Source organism: Schistocerca cancellata, chromosome 9 (genome assembly GCF_023864275.1).
Source record: "Schistocerca cancellata isolate TAMUIC-IGC-003103 chromosome 9, iqSchCanc2.1, whole genome shotgun sequence".
Lineage (NCBI taxonomy): Eukaryota > Metazoa > Arthropoda > Insecta > Orthoptera > Acrididae > Schistocerca > Schistocerca cancellata.
In genome coordinates, this window is record NC_064634.1 from 280,882,865 (window position 1) to 280,904,119 (window position 21,255).

The following is a 21,255-nucleotide window of genomic DNA, read 5'->3' on the forward strand; positions in this document are numbered from 1 at the left end:
TGTTAATAGACACGACGAAAATTATATCATATGACACGTATCAAATGTCGAAAAAAAAAATGGTTCAAATGGCTCTGAGCACTATGGGACTTAACTTCTGAGGTCATCAGTCCCCTAGAACTTAGAACTACTTAAACCTAACTAAGCTAAGGACATCACACACATCCATGCCCGAGGCAGGATTCGAACCTACGACCGTAGCGGTCGCACGGTTCCAGACTGTAGCGCCTAGAAACGCTCGGCCACCTCGGCCGGCACATGACGAAAAACATATCACAAAATACTTAAACAAAAAGTGGGTTAACAACAATATGATGACCTAATAAGTTATAAATGACTAATGACGTTAATATACCGTACGTATTAATAATTATTTATTGTCAAGCAATGGTTACAAATAGGTAGGTCTTAATCAGTAGTCCAAACAGTTATATACAAAATTATCTGCAATTGCGAGAGCAGTCAAAGTTATGTCCGGGGCTTGTTAGCACATCTTGACAAGGGAGTGTTCATTAAGAAAATCTAACTATAAAACCAGCCTTCGGAAGCAGTTTTACACCAGCGAGTTAATATTTTCTTCGACAAGGATTACATTCATTGCAACACAGATGAAGCAATCAAGCAAAGAATTACATAAACAAATGTCAAAATTGTAATAGATGCTACATATTTCCTATTCACTATATATTTGGTTAATACTGTAACTGATCTGCTTCGTAACGTAAGCGGAACACACGAATCACAAACTATAAGCCTCTCAACATCCACTATGTATTAGGCAAGATAGTAGCTAAATTTATCATCGATCAGTCAGATAAAAACATTGAATTTTAATCAAGTGAAGAAACTAGTTGGATATAGAAGTGAACACATCATAATGGACCATTTTAAAGTTGTAAAGGAAATTATGGAGCGTTTAAATGTCTATTAATTACGATTTTATCAAGTATTCATAGATTCTAAGAGAGATTTGACTTGGCTTCAAAAAATCTGCACAAGTAGCCCTTGGGAAATAAAATACTGGATAAACCTTTGTTAGTAAGCTCGATGAGATACATGTGAACGTTAAAGGTTCCATAGGTTCCTCAGGGCAGTGAAAAAGTTAAAGTTGAAGGAGTTTCTGTACCACCAAAATTATTCTCGGCAATCCTAGAGGAAGTTCTCAGATTCTTAAAGGGCTAAACGAAGAAGGAATACATCTTGATGGAAACCATCTGAAGAACCTCCATTTTGCTATTGAAATTATATTCTGTGCCCCTAGTCAACGGAAACTTCAACAACAGCAAGAAATTTAAAATTTGTCTTGATCGTACATTTCTAAACTGATGACCAGTTTCCATTGTTCAAGCAATAATAGTCACATCATTAAAATTTCGTTACAGTGCGTAACTCGTCACATGTAGAACAAACACGTTCTGCGTCATTAAAATTACTGTGTGTTCTATGATGCTGTCATTCTCTCTGTACATGAGTAATTTTGTACTATGTCAATTTTAATGCATCACCTTTCAAACTGAAATTAGTTGCGGTCACCAAAGTGTCGGTGACCGCTACATAGAGCCTCCATAGTTTGGACAGGTGCACCAGTAACGCAGGGATACATTCTCGTTAGATAGTTGGTTGTTAGGACCAGCCAGGTAATGGTAATCTTACTGATCTGAAGAGTGCCCGCAGCACTCGCTTTTAGGATAGACATACGTAGCTTTTTGCACGAGAGGCCGTTTATGGTGGCAACAGAAAATAATGCTTACTGTTTTCTTGCGTGAACCGAGTTTTGAAGTAGAATGCAGCGCTGTCGCTGAGCCTCGCATTTATCAGTGTCCTGAGCAGGCAACACGTTGCGTCGACGTGGTCTGTGTCCAAGACAGAGAACATCCTGGTAGGCGCAATATTGTCGAAAGGCTGCCTCTAAGATCTCATACACTTTTAGCTGTTGTGAAAGCCTTTGAAAATCGCGTGTGGCTTCTACCATTCATACATGAGACATAAATGATCTACGTGAGTCTTGCGATCGGAAGACAACGACCCGCCGCTGTCTGCTTAAAACGGCTAGAGTCTACGCATTTCTCTTACTAGACAACACTCAAGAATTGTTGGATACACAGTATGTCACTTCTATAAGGGGTTTCATAATACTCTTAACTAGAAATGTACCATTTTTGTTATCTTTTCACTTAGTCACCTTTCATACTTGAGTGAACTATCCTGCATTTAAAATACATAAATTCACTGAAGTTGTTGAACAGATAGTGGAGGAGCATCAGTTCTGCTTCAATAAACACACTTCTCACTTTATGCTTAGTTACTGAGGAAGAGTTCAGGAAAAAGTGAAGTACTGTTTTGTCAATTGCCTACCAAAATGTACACAGAACCAATAAGTTCCGAGGATTAAAGACAATCTGGGTGATGCACAGAACCAAATTACAAACAATAATATTTATAAAATTTGAGTAGCAAACGACTGCTGCCAAGAAAATGAAAGTCGCGTTAAAATCGTTTTTAATAGTATACAGTATCTTATACTATTGGAGCAGAGACGAAATTGAATCAAAAATTCAGAACATCATCAATAAATGTTGCAGTTAATCAAATATAACAGTTAAGCATCACCTGTGATGCACCAAGGGACAAGCTCTTTGGTATCACAATAAAGAAACATGTAGATGTTGAATTCTGCTGTCTGTCGCCAGGGAATATGGCCAAAGCAAGAAGTAATTAACTACAGATGGGTCAAGATAACAGACTCAAAAACAACCAAGTCTTGTTGAAGCGTAAAAATTTGCCTTTAATTCAGGAATATGATATTGTTGATTATTTATTTGTGATACACCAGTGTGTGAAAGCGAAATTCGGACAAAGTTAAAAAAGTAGTTGAACGTATCTTGATATTTAAAAATAAATCAAAGCATAAGTTATGAAATGAAACACTATTAGAAGAAAATAGATGAAGCACACGAATTAAATGGTCTTCGAAATCTGCTAAAAGTCAAGTCATTGGGACATTGGCGAGCAAAGGGAAAAGTACAACAAAAAAGCGGAAATCTTTAACATAAGAATTGTTCGTAGGCGATTATGACGTCGATCAGAAAGAAGGAGCAGTGCACATAAGACAAAAAAATGTAAGGCTCGACATAACTATATTCAGCACAGATTATGAGGATACTGCTGAACTGTACTACGGCTAGTGACGTTTCATGTCTTAGTTCATTTGAATAAACACGCCTAAAGACACGGCTTTCAGTGTCACAAAAGAGATTCAAACCAATGTTACTTTGATAGTTACTCTTTCTTGTTACAGATATAATAAAAAAAACTTCACGTGAAATTTATTTCAGACCACTAAGAAAACCAAAATGTTTGCTGTCACACACAAGCGGATGTCAATAATTCACAATGGCAGGCTAGGATAACGCACCACATCGTGTTGCATGTGTAACATCCTTGAAGGAAGCCAGATTCCGTAAGATACTCCCTGTATGTAGCTTGCAGAACATATGACACTCACATGAAAAGTATGACGGACAATTATCACATAAACCTGTAAGAGGACTCTCCAGTTTGTCCCTCTTAAGATAAGAGGAAAACTTTTGTTATGTGTATTAAGCAGATCATAATCGCATGTTTCACTTATAGAAGTACCGGTTTCAAATGTAATTTGCAAGCATCTTCAGATCTAGTGTTTCAGCATAAGAAGCCTTATAATGTCGAGGAACGTCTATTACCAGTACGACAACCACGGCATTCTCCAAAACAACAATTATGTCGTATTTCCCAAAATGACTGGAGAATACTGTCATCAGAGAACAAAAATTGGATCATGTTACTGGTTTACATTTTATCAGCGTAGTGTATTTGTGACAATTTACTGGATAAAGAATTCTTGCCACCTACCGGTGTGTTTAGTGAAAACATTTCAGAAATATCCCAAAATATTCCGCCGGCCTTATTAACAAGATAGACAGAATGGAAAAATAATCCAACAATTTCTGTGGCTAACATTTTTAAAGTTACAGTTCGATTGAAACCACTGTTTCTCATTGGACAAGGCGGAGGGTAACGATCTTCCTGTCCGAATGCGGCTCTCGGTGACACTCAAAAACCTTAAGAAGTCTTTGTGTTACACCCACAAGAGTCATAGACAGTCTTCAGGACGTAATGTTATGCTGTGTCCGGATCATTCGTCATTGCGTTTTCCAAGCTAGGTGACTGGCCTGCTAAATAACTGGAGTGGATTTGTGGTGCTCAGAAATCTGACACAGGGGCTTCGGAAGTTGAATGCTTTGAATCACAGAGACTCACACGCTCATTGCAGTAGACCCTCCGTTAGTCATCTGACTGTTTAATTCGAGAAAGTAAATAATGCATGAGGGTTCTGATGTAAAAACAATGATAAATAATCACTGACTGTGCTTGCCTTCCCAGGCAGGAAGAAACTCATCTTCGGTTAGTTTGTGATACCTAACTCGCTGTGACACCGTGTACTCCTCCTGACTCAGAGGTTTCACGTTGGTGCACAGACAGTTTCACTCGAAACTAATAATTTTAATTAATGACCACGCACACTGCATTTTAACTATTAAATCTACGGTACCGGTTACCCATGCACCACACCTAGTGTGCCCTCTGCTTGCCTCAGTTGTTATTATAAATACCAGATGCATCCAGGCCATCATCAGCACTTACTATGCAGCTAAATGTATAGATTTTGACGTTAATACTAACATCAGAATAATTTATGGTACGTATGTTGGTGTGCACCGCTGTTAATCATTTAATGTTTTTAATTTTTCTTGTGTATCACCAGACCTGTTATAGATTATACCTTAGCTACGTGAACTTGGTTACACTACTGTTTTTTATTCGTAAAAGATCTAAAGATCTCAGTAGCCGAAACCGGTAATAGTGAATTGTAAAATTTGTGCGATCAAGACAAAACTTTATAAATAAAGTTCCAAAATATGATCGGGAACTCATTTACACACTTTATGACCTCAATTGATAAGACTGCGGTTCATTTCTAGGACAGTGGGAAAATGAAATCAGTCTACAAAGGTGAATTCTTAGAAAACACTGGATACTGAGCAAGTTCAAAGAAGGGCAGCACGGATGGTCACAGGACAGTGTGATCTAAGAATGAGTGTCACGGAGATGCTGGAGGACGTGATCTGGCAGACGCTTGAAAGACTCTAACAATCATGAGAAATTCTATTTACAAAGTTTCAAGAGACAGCTTTAAGTGTGGAACCAGTATAATATGACTACCTACGACTCCCGACATATCGCTCCCATAATGACTTTGAAGAGATGATTAGACTAATCACAGCACGCACAGACACATTTAAACAACCATTCTTCCTATGCTCCACAAACGAATGGAATGGGAAGAAGCCCTGATAAGAGATACAGTGGGAGATACCCTCTGCCATACTCTTTACCGTGGATTGCAAAGTACAGATGTAGATGAAGACGTAGATGTAGCAGGCAGGATTACTCCCAGGATCACTACATAAACTCAGGGCTTTTCGACTGAGAAGTATTGCTTATGTTGCCAAGGCTCAGTTCAGACGAATCGTTTCATCTTAAGGATGGGATGTTAAAACGTTCTTTGCACGTCATCCGAGGAGTTTTGTCACGCAGAGTCTCACGGGCAGTTCTTGCCGGCTTCTAGGCGATGTCACCGATGGACGGCGAGAGGGACAACAACCAGATATGAACACTTTTGGCTGAAAATAATTTACATAGTTTGAAAGTGGCTCGATCGTATGGCTTATGAATGACTCTCGTTCATGACCTATTCCAGAGTAACATAGGAAATGGCCTTTCAGAGTCGATGTTTTGAGGAAGAACCAAACATGTCGAAGACTCTAAAATTAAAAGTACTGAGAATGAGGCGTTTACTGTTTCGAAGTACAGGTTCTTTGAATGCTACACCGAACACAAATATGTAATTCTGTGTGTGGATCATTATCACAACTTATCTCTTATAATTTTACCATTCAGAAAGCATCAACTACATTGACTTTTCTCTAAGAAAAATTTTAAAAGTGTCTCCGCCAGCTAAATTTGAGAAAGATAATTATGTCACAAAGTTAACCGTTAATTATGTGCCAGCTTCAGACATGGAATTTTATAATAAGTTGGTCTGTGACGGATGTGTTACGGATGCTGCATCTAGTTCATCACAAGGAGAAGCACAATGAACTTCTTTTTACCTTTCATAGCTATGAATTTTATTATGGTATACTTTTTTTAATCCTTACGCTCCTAATAATATTCACTAGCCTGTAGAGAGGTAATAGTTGTTGTTTTCTTAGTTACTTGGTTATTTATTGGATATCATATTAAAAAAAAACAAAGAGCAAGACAAGTCTTTTTAAAATTCGATAAATGTCACAATAAATCATTTTTTGCTTATGTAGTAAGTTATTACGAAATGTTGTTGGCGTAAATAAAGGTTGGGAAAAGACAAGACCGATTAATAACGTTTTCCGAGTTTTGTACAGTTTTTTGTTTTACTAGAAAGTATGTAAATGTGACTGATTATTGCTTCAAATCGTATACACGGTTTCCAACTTTAATACTTGCATACTGTGTTAAACCTTCTACGAAAGATAACAATGGCAATTGGTTGATCATGATACCATTTTGAACATTTAAATTGTGTGTGTAATTATATGTGATACAGGAAAAAAATTTGCTGTACCTGCGGATCTTTAGACAGGCATCCTGCGAAATGTGAGTGTGGCTGTCTTGGTCATTTTACCGACATAGACCAATAAACCCCTGGTTCTTTAAAGACACGCGCTCCCTTGCATAAAATAGCTCCAAACATCTGATTACTTTAGAAATGAGGTACACTGTTAATCACTTGATTTCAAGCATGAAATCGAGGGAAAGTTTACGAAAATTTTGAAATCGTGTTAAAGGTTCTTACAAGCTGCTAAGCGTTCTCGTTATGAAACAGGGTATCAATATAGTCTGGGTAATTTGCTCTCCATTTTAAGCAACAGCTAGTTTCTCATTCATCTCAATGTCTGCGACGTCACATCTCCAGAAGTATGTGTCGTACAATGATATAATTTTGCAGCAACATTCATTGGTATATGGGATACCTCTCTGCACACTGTGCTGCTTACACAGATGCTAGTGAAGATGTGATAAATGAAAATGTCGTGCCTGATGCTGAAGTTTGACTGCATGACCAGCGAAAACATAGCAGGCGATTACCTTTCCTCCTTTTGTCACTATCTGAAATTCTTTGCTTGCTGTAGCCGATCTGCATTTCATATACTCCTACTTCGGATATCATCACCTATTATGCTGCGCAAACAGAAAAACTCATCTAATAATTTCTGAGTCTGATTTTCTAATCAAATTCCATCAGTACCTCCAGTTTTAAATTCCATTAACCCTTATTTGAGCCTTGTTGATGTTCGTCTTAGAACCTCTTTTCAAGATATTACCCATTCTGTTCAGCTGCTCTTCCAGCTGCTTTGATATCTGACAGAACTACAGTGTCACCGGCAAACCTCAAAGTTTTCATTTCTTATCCGTGAAATTTAATTCCTTCTCCAAATTTTTCTTTAGTTTCCTTTACTGATTGTTGAATGTACAGACTGAATAACATCGAGGATAAGCTACAACGACGTCTCAATCTATTCTCCGACACTGATTCCCTCTCAACAACAACATCCAGTATGAATTGTGAGTGCGCTTGCAGATTGCTGTAGGCGGTTTAGAGAAAAACCAACCCATGAAGTCCTGGGCTCAAAAGCGAGCACTTCTAGCCACAAGGTACATGAAAAGTCTGCCAGACGGCGGTACTTGGGTCATTAACACCCAATATTACGTTCCAGAGCAGCGGCAGTCTCTTATACAAGGTTCAAAACAATTATAAAAATCCTGCTTCATTTAACAAAAACCGGATCAGGTAATAGCGTCTTAGAGCTCTCGCCTCTTCAGGTTGGTAAATCATATGCTGCTTACACGAGGAACGTCTTAGACACGGCTAACGATTCTGCTCGTGTTTGGCAAGTCGCTTTTGTACAACCTTAAATGACCTATGACATTTTGACTCCCTCTCCTTGTTTTTAAGGAATCCAGCACTAAAGTCCACACATGATAATGGACTCACAATTGTTAAGGCCAAAAGGTAACTGAAAACTGAATATTTTCCATCATCATAAGTATGGCCCGCAAACGCTATTTTTTTCCAAGATCCAGGAAAAGAACTGTACCGATTGTCATTTAGATAGCAATAACGTAAACGCTGTTCAGCGACCTAAGCATCTGGTTGGGAAGGAGTTAATTTTTGTACGATTCTGAAATGCATACTGCAGTTACTTCTCATTCGCGTTTTTTTCGCTATAGATACTGGTAACAACAACAGAGTTAATAAGGTAATCAATAAAGAATAATAAAAAGGTCGACAAATAAATATCACAAGCTTCTTGGATTAGTAAAGAACTAAAATTATAACCCTGACTGCTTACACTGTCTCCTTCTCTCACTCTGTTACATGTCCTCAATCGACAACTGCATGGTTGTTACTTGCCATATAAACATTCCAAACAAATATAGTGAAGGCACCTAGAGGATTTTAATGAATGCACTCTTCAAGCAACTACATCGTTACTTCCGAAGATTTGGCGGAAAACAGTCGTGGTTTACATAACGAACTATTTCTTTTTCTGGAATGAGTTTATAATGCCTACCACGCATACGATAATGACGTCTGAAAAATCTATGCTGGAAGCTGTTCAAGAATTATTCAATGACTCGTCGTTGCATCCGTGTCAGTGTGTGATTCCCGCTGGGTTTCCAGAAGAACACTGCAATTTTGGAACCTCCAAATAAAATTCTGTAGTGCGCGTCGTAGGGATGGGAAAAACCGATTGGTTAAAACCGAGGCCGGTATTTTAATTCTGAATTTTTTGGTACTTGTTTGGCCTCTTTTAGAACAGGTGCTTTTTATTTTTTACCAATAACCGGTTGAAAACTGTAATATCTGTTGGGTTTTAAATAAACGTTTTTTAAAAACGAGTAATTTCTATTCGTAAAATTTCCATTGCTTTGAAATATTGTGCTATTATAGAAAATGGGAAAAGTGACCACTGTTATTTTAATAGCAATACCGAAAGAAACTAACAACAAACACATCGTATAAGAATTGGTTCAGCGTTGCTGAGACAATGAGCCTGTTCCCATGTGGCATTGCCTACGGGATGGTACACGTTTGTACGCAGTGTCCAAGACTTGCCCCATCTGCTCTATATGTTAGTTTAACGCTGTACCGTTGGACATTAATTGTATTACATAATGACACCATACCTTGTCTGGAAGTATTTTACGAAGTGCGTTATCAATGAAGTACAATGCTCCATTTGCTTCAAAAGATTAAAAGCGGGAGGAGACGCAACAAATTTGCGACACATTACGAGGAGAAAACAATTCGTTCATAGTGTATGATAAAAATAGCAAATAGCTGGTCTGTTAACTATGTCTACATAATATACGTCTATCTGCCTGTAGCTCTTAAAAACGGATAAATTAACACGAAAAATGGAGTTCTCCAACTTGAGCTTTCACCCTTTAGCACTAATTATTTGTAATGCCCGATTAGTGGTATGATCCTCAACTACAACATGATACTTGAGCAGAGTTTCAAAAAATTAGAATCAGAATGACAGTACTGGTGATATGTGTAATATTTAACCACTTATCACTTTTTGAGAAAAGCAGTGATAGGGAAGCACTAAGCTTTCTTTTACTAGCTTGTTTAATTTAATATTTTGATTCCATGTGCTTTGAAACTAAGGGAGTCAATTTTTTTCAATCTTCGCATGATTCCTATGTTTATTACAGGAAATAACAGGAATAAAAAAAAAAAAAACAAAAATCAATTATTTCATAAATCGATTATTTTGAACGGTTTTTAACACTCATATTAAACCAGAGTTGGAAGAAAACGGTATAACCGAAAGCCGGTTGTTTCAGGGATAACCACCATCCCTAGCGCCTCCCTGTAGGCAAGAATTGCACGGTTGGCTATCTGTGATCCCACGTGACGAATGCATAGCAGTGTTACTCCGAAATTTTTTCATACAACGAGCCTTAAAATTTTAATTTTTCGCTCATGCAAATCGTTTGAGAATTTTATGTGCCTACTTTGTCGTTATTCCCCATTGATTACCTTACTAGCGCACCTCTCATTCTCAGCCTAGATATAGAAAAAATACCAATAAAAAACTACAGGATGCTTTTGATATTCGAAGACAGGTTGTAACCTCTCCACTACATATTTTTCTGTCTGAAATTTAGTCCAACTTTACCTCCCACTCTATAAAATCTACATATAACGAAAAACTATGTCCCACTAACTGTGATACTACTTAAGGTCGTATGCTAAACAAACAATCCTGTTGGACGAACATCCGCAACTAAGCATTATACTAAAGGTTGAAAATACCCCTTCAGTTGTAACTTAAAGAGTTATTTACAACTGAAGCGGTATTTTCAGTCTCTAGTCATGTGCTAAACTTTGACTAAACAGAACTAAATCTGAACTAAACTGTAACTGATCTGAATGCAACTAGTCTTTATGTTAAATACGCAACTGAAGTAAAACAATTATCTGGCCATAATCAAAATTTCCGCTTACCTCGCATTTTGACAACATTATTGCAGATTTCTCGGAAGGACAACAGCAAACAGGCAGCGGCTAAGCTAGATTTCTGTTTCTATGTACATATTCGAACTGCTGCATGTGGAAATGCGTAATGACAAATACTGGGTTGGGGAGATTAACTATTCCTATGAAATGATATGCCGAGACAATGATTTTACAATATATATATATATTCAAGAAAGTCAGAGTGCAACTTTGCGCGATCTGCAAACGTAACGTTGGTCTGGAAAATGCTACGCTTAACTAAGTGAACAATGGTTTAAAGAAGGTACAACGTTAACGAGAATTTCTATAAAAATGAAACAACTTAATTAATAATGTTTTAATGCATGACTCAGGGAAATGGGGTGGTCTTTCTCTCAGCTCATAGAAAGTTAACTAGCTGTCAATAATCATTCCTAGCTGCGCAGTGCTGCCGTCTTACCTCAAATTCCTTCACTTCAAAGCATAGTATTATTCAAAATTTATATTCTCTTCACTTACTCATCCTTGCTGTCCTTGTCAATCAATCTTCCTTCATCTAACATATACCATCACAATTCAACACAACGTAGCGAAGGAACTTGCCCCCCTTCTTGCAGCGGTGCTCTAGAAGAACGTAGCGTTCCAAAAGATTGGAAAGGGCACAGGTCGTCCTCGTTTTCAAGAAGGGACGTCGGACGGATGTGCAGAACTATAGATCTATGTCTCTAACGTCGATCAGTTGTAGAATTTTGGAACACGTATTATGTTCGAGTATAATGACTTTTCTGGAGACTAGAAATCTACTCTGTGGGAATCAGCATGGGTTTCGAAAAAGACGATCGTGTGAAACCACGCTCGCGCTATTCGTCCACGAGACTCAGAGGGCCATAGACACGGGTTCACAGGTAGATGCCCTGTTTCTTGACTTCCACAAGGCGTTTGATACAGTTCCGCACAGTCGTTTAATGAACAAATTAAAAGTATATGGACTACCATATCAATTGTGTCATGGGATTGATGAGTTCCTAGATAACAGAACGCAGCATGTCATTCTCAATGGAGGGAAGTCTTCCGAAGTAAGGAAGGTGTGCCGCAGGGGTGTGTCATAGGACCGTTGCTATTCACAGTATATATAAATGACCTTGTGGATAACATCGGAAGTTCACTGAGGCTTTTTGCGGATGATGCTGTAGTATATCGAGAGGTAGTAACAATGGAAAATTGTACTGAAATGCAGGAGGATCTGCAACAAATTTACGCATAGTGCAGGAAATGGAAATTGAATCTCAATTAAGACAAGTGTAATGTGCTGCGGATAGATAGAAAGAAAGATCCTTTATCATTTAGCTACAATATAGCAGGTCAGCAACTGGAAGCAGTTAATTCCATAAATTATCCGGGAATAGGCATTAGGAGTGATTTAAAATGGAATGATCATACTCCTGGAAATTGAAATAAGAACACCGTGAATTCATTGTCCCAGGAAGGGGAAACTTTATTGACACATTCCTGGGGTCAGATACATCACATGATCACACTGACAGAACCACAGGCACATAGACACAGGCAACAGAGCATGCACAATGTCGGCACTAGTACAGTGTATATCCACCTTTCGCAGCAATGCAGGCTGCTATTCTCCCATGGAGACGATCGTAGAGATGCTGGATGTAGTCCTGTGGAACGGCTTGCCATGCCATTTCCACCTGGCGCCTCAGTTGGACCAGCGTTCGTGCTGGACGTGCAGACCGCGTGAGACGACGCTTCATCCAGTCCCAAACATGCTCAATGGGGGACAGATCCGGAGATCTTGCTGGCCAGGGTAGTTGACTTACACCTTCTAGAGCACGTTGGGTGGCACGGGATACATGCGGACGTGCATTGTCCTGTTGGAACAGCAATTTCCCTTGCCGGTCTAGGAATGGTAGAACGATGGGTTCGATGACGGTTTGGATGTACCGTGCACTATTCAGTGTCCCCTCGACGATCACCAGTGGTGTACGGCCAGTGTAGGAGATCGCTCCCCACACCATGATGCCGGGTGTTGGCCCTGTGTGCCTCGGTCGTATGCAGTCCTGATTGTGGCGCTCACCTGCACGGCGCCAAACACGCATACGACCATCATTGGCACCAAGGCAGAAGCGACTCTCATCGCTGAAGAAGACACGTCTCCATTCGTCCCTCCATTCACGCCTGTCGCGACACCACTGGAGGCGGGCTGCACGATGTTGGGGCGTGAGCGGAAGACGGCCTAACGGTGTGCGGGACCGTAGCCCAGCTTCATGGAGACGGTTGCGAATGGTCCTCGCCGATACCCCAGGAGCAACAGTGTCCCTAATTTGCTGGGAAGTGGCGGTGCGGTCCCCTACGGCACTGCGTAGGATCCTACGGTCTTGGCGTGCATCCGTGCGTCGCTGCGGTCCGGTCCCAGGTCGACGGGCACGTGCACCTTCCGCCGACCACTGGCGACAACATCGATGTACTGTGGAGACCTCACGCCCCACGTGTTGAGCAATTCGGCGGTACGTCCACCCGGCCTCCCGCATGCCCACTATACGCCCTCGCTCAAAGTCCGTCAACTGCACATACGGTTCACGTCCACGCTGTCGCGGCATGCTACCAGTGTTAAAGACTGCGATGGAGCTCCGTATGCCACGGCAAACTGGCTGACACTGACGGCGGCGGTGCACAAATGCTGCGCAGCTAGCGCCATTCGACGGCCAACACCGCGGTTCCTGGTGTGTCCGCTGTGCCGTGCGTGTGATCATTGCTTGTACAGCCCTCTCGCAGTGTCCGGAGCAAGTATGGTGGGTCTGACACACCGGTGTCAATGTGTTCTTTTTTCCATTTCCAGGAGTGTATAAAGTTGATGGTTGGTATAGCAGATGCCAGACTGATTGGAAGAATCCTAAGGAAGAAATGCAATCCGAAAACAAAGGAAGTAGATTACAGTACACTCGTTCGCCCACTGCCTGAATATTGCTCACCAGTGTGGGATCCGTACCAGACAGGGTTGATAGAAGAGATGCAGGATCATTTAGTAATCACGAAAGCCTTACAGAGATAATAGATAAACTCCAGTGGAAGACTCTGCAGGAGAGACGCTCAGTAGCTCGGTACGGGCTTTTGTTGAAGTTTTGAGAACATACATTCACCGAGGAGTCAATCAGTATATTGCTCCCTCCTACGTATATCTCGCGAAGAGACCATGAGGATAAAATCAGAGAGAATAGAGCCCACACAGAGTCATACCGTCAATGTTTCTTTCTACGAACAACACGTGACTGGAATAGAAGGGAGAACCGATAGAGGTACTCAAAGTACCCTCCGCCACTCACCGTCAGGTGGCTTGCCGAGTATGGATGTAGATGTAGATGTAGTAGCAAACTGGCAGGTGTAACTAGGCCAAATAGTAAAGGATACAGTCAAAGACAATGCCATGTCAGAGATAAAACTATAGTACTTGTTAGCAATCGCAATATCAGTTTACTAAGAAGTACATTGCAGTCTTTGGTCCCAAGTAAACACAGTACAGCAGTGAACTAGAACGGGAAATCCTATAGATACAAGCGAAATTCATCAAGAAATGCCACCCTGGTGTCCTTTGTAATGTAAAAAATAGTTCAAATGGATCTGAGCACTATGGGACTTAACAGCTGTGGTCATCAGTCCCCTAGAACTTAGAACTACTTAAACCTAACTAACCTACGGACATCACACACATCCATGCCCGAGGCAGGATTCGAACCTGCGACCGTAGCAGTCGCACGGTTGCGGACTGCGCGCCTAGAACCGCGAGACCATCGCGGCCGGCTTTGTAATGTAAAATACTTTTTAGTTCCCGAGTATAAACCAGCTTAAATCATAGAAAACCATTTAATTACATCAGTACACCAGATAAAGCTACACTGGCGAATTTTATGTGTTACAAAACATCGTAATTGCCGAAAACCAATTCAGTGAGGACATATTACTGGGCTAGGATGTTTTATATATGAAATTCCACGATATAGCCCAGTAATGTACAGAGTTTACTTCGAACCAAAGATTTAATGTACCGAAGACCACAACAACAACAATAACAACAACAACAACAACTGGATGTACTATAGTTTTATCTCTGACATGGCATTGTCTTTCACGGTATCCTTGGCTGTTTGTCCTAGTCACATCTGTCAGTGCGTTACTAGCTGTCGATGTAGACTTACTTCTTGACGAAAATTATGGCAAACAGTTATTATTGTGAGAAATTTTTTATGTACTATGATGCGCTTAGAAGGGTAGGCTATTTAACATCACAATTCCCTGTAAACTGTGTAATCTCTAATGCTCTGATTTATTCGTTGTTTGCTAAGATTGTAATGGTGACTGACCGAAACTAGTAGCGAGTTGTGCAAAATAAATGACGGCTGAAGCTTTCTTCACGAATTTTAACAATTATTTGCCGGGTGAATATCCCTACCTGCAAACGTACATAGCTGCTCAGCTGACATCACAAGAGTGAGTACACCCCAATCCACTCGTTCTATCATGTAAAAGTCCCTGACAGTACGGGGAATTGAATCCACATCCTCCATGTGGCAGTTAGCCGCACTGACCATTCAACTATGGAGACAGACTGATAGTTGTGCTGCTCGTTAAAAAAAGTGTAAAATCATGAGTGCAGCCTGTCCTGTACTGCACTAAATCTGAAATTAGTCTGGGTCTGCAATAACCAGGGTCTCAATAGGTGAAAACCCTGGATTTGGTTCTGTAGTGTGCATACACCAAGTGACTGACGTATATGATTCATGCGGATCCCAAACGACCTTTTTGTTCATGGACTACTGGAAAAAGGCTTTCTGGAGGCTAGAAGAGCAACAGTATGGAGCGCTGGTGAGTTCCGAGCACAAGAAACTTTCATGCTTGACGCACATTGAGGAGCTGCCGCCGGATGGTGAGCGGAGGTTCCCCAGCCTCAGCACAGAGACTAGATATGTGTAAGCACCCTTGGCCAGCCTGATCGCCTCATGGTGGATAGCATCAATGATATTCGGATAAGATGGTCAGCTCTTATGTACATATCACCCTGACGACCCACCTCAAATCAATTACGTACTCCATCTTATTCGCCGTCCGTGCCGAACACGTTTCAGAAGTTGGAGGGTTTGCCGTTCTGAGATTTCCCACTCCCGTGGACTTGCGGTTGGGGAGAGAGCATTCGGGCGGGCGGATAGCCGCTCTACCGGATGAAGGCCGTGGGCGCCGACGCGGTCGGCAGCTTCGCGACTCCCGGCAGGTGGCCGGTGGCTGCTGAGTGGTGGCTGGTGGCTGCTGGGTGGTGCGCGGCGCGCGACGCCTCCGTCCGCTGTAACCAGAGCCACGGCCGCGGGGTCGAGTCTCGGCCGGGCCCGGACATGTCGCCGCGGCCGCGCGGAGACTTCTTCGGTTTCCGCGACTGAAATTCGTCCCTGCAGTGAGAGCCCCTATCAGGGCGCCGCCGCGGCGCTTCCCACAGAGATACAATTCGCCGCCGCCACGAGCTCTGCCTGCCGTCTGCCGCAGCCGCGGCCGCCCTCTGTGAAGTTCGATACCCGAAAGGGATACCGCTATGCGCCATTAAGCGGGCCCTCTGCCTAACTGAGGAGAGGAGACGAGTACCCCTATACAGAAGGCCGCCCTGCTCTCAGCTACTGCGCTGACTTTCACCGGCTGTGTATACCACAGGGCACACCCCGCCGCCAGAGATGGTAAGAGTCGTCCGGTATTGTTGGCTACGGGACTCCGTCGGAACCTTCAGTTGGTGGTCGGGAAAGGTTGTCCCTCAGTCGTACGTTAGGCACCACCAATGGGAAGACCTTAGACACGGCCAGCCGATTCGGTTCATACTTAGGCAGGTCGCTTGTTACAGCCAAAAATTAAAGACTAAGAAGTCTTGGCTCAACAATTGCCGATCATGAGAAAGCCGTCTCTAAATTTCATGATGTGCAGTCAACTTACATTTGAAAAAATCGGCAGACAGTTGTAAGACGTATAGATTTCTATACGATGTTTATATTTTGTTAATAGGATTAAGTAGGAATAATTAATATTTGTCATTTTGGAAATAATTGTGGTAGCAGGGAATGTCTGCACCAGAGTATTGTTGGCAGGAGAGATCGCACATTGATATAATTTTAATAAGGGTGGGAGAGACATCGTATGGATACATTTTAAGAAAAGAGCGGGGAAGACTGCGCATTGACACGTTTTGTAATGGTAGCAGGGATTGTCTGCACCAGAAAGCATTGTTAGCAGGAGAGACCGCACTTCAGAGTTCGTAGGAAGTCAGTAATAAGGGAGGTGTGAAGCGACTCGGTAGCAGGTCTGAAGCGGTGTGCCTGCCAGCCACCAGCTATGATTTACAAGAGATTGTAAACGGATGTACAGAGACATCAGCTAACTATTATCGTAAGAGGAACTAATATTATTGATTTTTTTTTTTTTTTGAGAAACTCAAGACTACTGAAGACATGTTTGCGCAATGCTACTTGTAAGATTATTGTGAAAAGTAAGTCCCATTTGAACGTTTGTAAAATCATTTAATCACAGACAGTAAATATTTTAAGAATCGTTTTCAGAATATAATTAATTTTTGCCAGCAATATCACATTACTGATTATAATCCATCCCTAAAACCATCAACGTAAAACTTTGCAAAATTTTATTGTTGTCAAGGAAAAGATTAACTATGACTTACATAACTTCAGTCAAATTAATTAAAGAATAACGTCAGCTTTGCTGTTAAAGAATAACGTCAGCTTTGATAATAAATACAGCCACTTATTATGACAGCCCACCATCAGCTGATAGAGTATAGTAAAGCAGAGTAAGTATATTCATGTCGCAGTTCGATGTAGCAGTCCGATAGCGATCCAGTAACAGTAAAAAAAGTAAGGAACAGTTTTGGGTTATTGCAGGTAACGACTGAGAGCCACGACGACGACACATTCTATGTTTCGTCGAAATAATCAGCAAATCACTTTTAATAAGCAGCATTTAAATTTGTATGCGAAGATTGCACTTATTATTGTTGAGAAAGAGAATTAATTTCAAAGGGAAAATTTCATTTGTTATTATTAATCAAGAGATAGAAATCCTAAGGGAAGGTTTCACAGGTTATTGTAGAAGGGAAGGTTGTGTAACAAAAGAGATATAGAGAAGACAGGAAGGTTTCACAGCTGCTGAGTTATCATTTTTCTTATAAGCGGTCCTCAAACGCATATTTTCCTAGAAATGGAGGAAAGAAGCTGTTACAAGTGCCGCTTATGTATTCAACGAAAGCGCCGATGCTGTAGCGATCAAGGTAACTAGTTGGGTAGCAGATAACCTTGTAGGGTGGTCATGTCATTTTGATTTTAGTTTTTGCATTTTGATTTTTGTGTGTCATCGATGTGCACGTCTGAGCGAGAGTAAGTTACGTTACTGTTAAACAATCTTTGGTCTTGTCGTGGCGCAGTCTTTGGCTCTGCACAGTCTGATACATCCTTAGGTGAAGTTTGATAGGTGATGGGCATTCGTTTTAGGCTAAGCTTGATAATGGTCATTGACCGGAACTAGTAGTGAATTGTGCAAAATGAATGACAGCTGAAGGTTTCACCATGAATTTTAACAAACTGAGGAGCTACTTGTCCGAGCTCCAGATCACGCGAAAACTGACAGTGGCTAGGAGAGCAGTGTGGTCACGCTGGGCCCCTACATACCGCCTTCAATGACGTCATTGAAGAGGATGACACGGCGATCGATCTTCCCGATGCATTTTCCAGGGCCTATGGACGGAGTTTACGTTATCACAACAGTGTAGCTGTATTAGTTCAATTGGCTCCGAGCACTATGAGACCTAAGTAGCTGTATTCTCTACAGTTGTAGTCACAGATGGGTCTAAAATGAGGGAGTCTGTTGGCTACTCTGTTGTCACCCCTGATCGTGTCCTCATGATTCGGATCTCTCAGAATTGCACTGTCTTCGATGCGGAATTATACGCGATCTCCAGGGCTCTGGAACAGGAGATACGTGGTGTGGTTGCCAATTCCTCGTCTGGTCCGTTTCCCCGAGTGCACTTAACTATCAAAACACTTGTACTCAGCAGATTAGGTAGTCCAGCATTTCCTGGTCATCCTTCTCCACATAGAACGGCTGGGGAAGGAAACATATTTCTGCTGGGTACATGAATGTTAAGGGAAACGAAATGGTGGACGTGGCAGCCATGGTAGGATGTCTCGATCCCACGTGATGCAGTGTGTCACACCAACTACATGCTGTCAATTCAGAGTTACGAGTAGATGGGATGAAGAGTGGCTGCAACTAACAGCCAATAAAGTGCATTTAGTAATGTCAACAACGCAGCCGTGGCGTACGTCCTTCCAGCCACGCAGACGGAATGAGTCCTTCTCAGCCCTAGGGCGCATAGCTTCTTGCTCGAGCGAGGGGACCCTCCAATGTCTGGTGCTTGTGACGTGCAGTTCACGATACGCCACGCTTTACTAAACTAAACTAAGTTTTTTATTCAAACAAGACAGATTTGCTCTCTGATAATGACACAAATGTGAAATGAATTTTAAAATTCTGTGAAAAGAAGTGTTCCCTAAAATTTTAGGGATAAATTTTTAATGTTCTTTTTTTTTACTGTGTGGCTGACTCATCTATGTTTTTTTTTTGTAAGACAACACATTTACCAGCGTAATTAATTTAGCTTTCCTCTTACCTTTATTCCGTTTTAATTGTCAGTTTTGTAACATTTTCCCATTTTTACACTGTCTTAATGGATGTGAGTTGGTTTGAATTTGCGGATTTTTGTGAGTGATGTTGGGAGAAAGTGCGTGTATTTGCATAACACTTTACTCTTCTTCTTATTATGATGTTTTACCCACATTTCTACCTATTAATATTAGTAAGGACGCTGATAACCTCGACGTTGAGGTCCCTAAACCACACACACACACACACACACACACACACACACACACACACACACAAACACACACAGATCTTCTCAACATATTCACTCTTTATTGCTTTCCAACGATGTATTACGTGGCGAAGATCTTGAAACATCCCCTTAGAAAAATTATGAATGACAGTGCTGATAAACACCGCACGTTATTTAATTTTCAAACAGCTGAGCAGAACTGAATGTACTCAGACATTTCGCTCTATAATTATTCTGATCAACACGAAACTGGCACACAATATTTTTAGCACAACGCAATCTGACTTTCAATAATCCCTACAAAAGAATGGCCCTAACTAACAATAACCTATATCTTTCATGAATCACTTACCTCACAAAAATCTTCGTTACTCAAATACTGAAATACAGCGAGCGCCAATACTGCCAGCTAAATAAAAGATTCTAACTACTTAAGGCACTATATATATATATATATATATATATATATATATAAGCAGCCTGATTAGGTTTTTATGTTGATAACACCACATAGCGCTCAATATGAAAATGACTGACTGTGCTGTGTGAAGTCTGTGGCTGGTTTGCATTGTTGGAATATTTGCTATTGTAGTGTTGGGCAGTTGGATGAGCGTTGCGCAGTTGGAGGTGAGCCGCCAGCAGTGATGGAAGTGGGGAGAGAGATGGCAGAATTTTGAGAGCGGACGATCTGGACCTGTGTCCATCAGAAAGACTAAATTTGTAATACTGTATATCATATATATATATATATATATATATATATATATATATATATATATATATATATATGTGTGTGTGTGTGTGTGTGTGTGTGTGTGTGTGTGTGTCCATCAGAAAGACTAAATTTGTAATACTGTATATCATGAACTGATATATATATATATATATATATATATATACGCCTATATATATATATATATATATATATATATATATATATATATATCAGTTCATGATATACAGTATTACAAATTTAGTCTTTCTGATGGATACAGGTCCAGATCGTCCGCTCTCAAAATTCTGCCATCTCTCTCCCCACTTCCATCACTGCTGGCGGCTCACCTCCAACTGCGCAACGCTCATCCAACTGCCAAACACTACAATAGCAAATATTCCAACAATGCAAACCAGCCACAGACTTCACACAGCACAGTCAGTCATTTTCATATTGAGCGCTATGTGGTGTTATCAACATTAAAACCTAATCAGGCTGCTTACAACCTTAGTAGTAGAAGTCTACATTATACCTGTCCTTGACAACTTCCACCTAGATAATAAGCTCATTGTCATTCTTTGAACTTTTTAAATGTCCTCCCTCTGTCCTATCTTGTAAGGATCCATTACCGCACAGCAGTACTATAGCAGAGGACGGTGACCCCACACTTTCCACTGTTTATGGTCAATCATCACCTTTCGCACAATGCAGATGTCTTGTCTAAATGATTTTGAAATTTTTTTTTACCTTCTGATGCCTTTACTACACGATAGATGACAGCATCCTATGCGAACAATCTAAAATAGCTTCCGATTTTGTCTCATAACTCATTTACATACATTAGGAACAGCACAGGTCCTATAACACTTCCTTGGACAACACCAGATATCACTTCTCTCTTACTCGATGACTTCTAGTCAGCTACTACGAACTACAATCTTT